The sequence below is a fragment of the Strigops habroptila genome, chromosome 1 (assembly GCF_004027225.2).
Source record: "Strigops habroptila isolate Jane chromosome 1, bStrHab1.2.pri, whole genome shotgun sequence".
Classification (NCBI taxonomy): domain Eukaryota; kingdom Metazoa; phylum Chordata; class Aves; order Psittaciformes; family Psittacidae; genus Strigops; species Strigops habroptila.
In genome coordinates, this window is record NC_044277.2 from 122,901,143 (window position 1) to 122,902,056 (window position 914).

At 39.2% G+C, this 914-nt stretch overlaps 1 non-coding gene across 1 annotated transcript; it reads right to left on the reverse strand.

Moving 5' to 3' along the window:
- Nucleotides 1–409: 409 nt before the first annotated feature.
- TRNAN-GUU lies at nucleotides 410–483 on the reverse strand. Its single transcript has one exon. It is a non-coding gene; the product is annotated as a tRNA-Asn (tRNA).
- Between the last annotated feature and the right edge of the window lie 431 nt (nucleotides 484–914).

Here is a 914-nt window from a genome sequence, read left to right on the forward strand (position 1 = left end):
CAAATCTTTGCTAAGCCTGAGGTGCACAGTAGCCCATGTTGATATTTTGCATATCTACGTTTCAACATCATAAAATTACACAGACCCATTAGAGCTCACAGAAACACAACAGAGCACCATACAGACAAAACCAAAGGACAGAACAGTGTGAAGCCTAAAAACACTCTGTGACATTCTGCTTAAATTAAACTATTTCTATGCAATTTCATCTTTAAATAATGATGCATGGAAATACTTCAAGTCTGTTAAACTCATTGCTGATACTTCAGCAAACTCGTGTTTCAGTGAGCCTGAGGCTACCACAGAATTTGTTTTCCAAGGTTCTGTACAATCTTTTCGGTTGGAAGTGACTTTAAAGATCATCTAGTTCCAACCTCCCCCTGCCATGCACAGAGGGAAAGGGAACAACCGTCTCCGGGTGGGCTCGAACCACCAACCTTTTGGTTAACAGCCAAACGCGCTAACCGATTGCGCCACAGAGACTCCATGCTTCCAATTATCTTCGTAATAAAAAACAATGTTCCTTCCTAAAATAAAATTGTCTTCCTAAAAACATCGATTCGGAGTACCCGAGATACGCTGCACTAAATCCTGCTGTACTTTTCAAGCTGAAAAAAACCTTAAAATACAATGTTTCATTGTAGTTGGTTATTTCATATAGGATCTGAGTAATTCAGTGCTCAAATGCAAAAAGTACTCAGCTGCACCTTGCAAATGCCCTCAAGAAAATACAATGGAAAATAAATGTTATTTTTGGAGAAATTATATTGGGTGGCAAGTTTTTCCTGTTAGAATGGAGAAAAAAGCCCTCCTCCAAAGGCTTGATCTCTCACTATCAAAATCAACAGATAGGGATATTTTCCTCACTCCTGCATGCTCAGTTCCACCAAATTTCAAACTCATTCAAAGGAAGC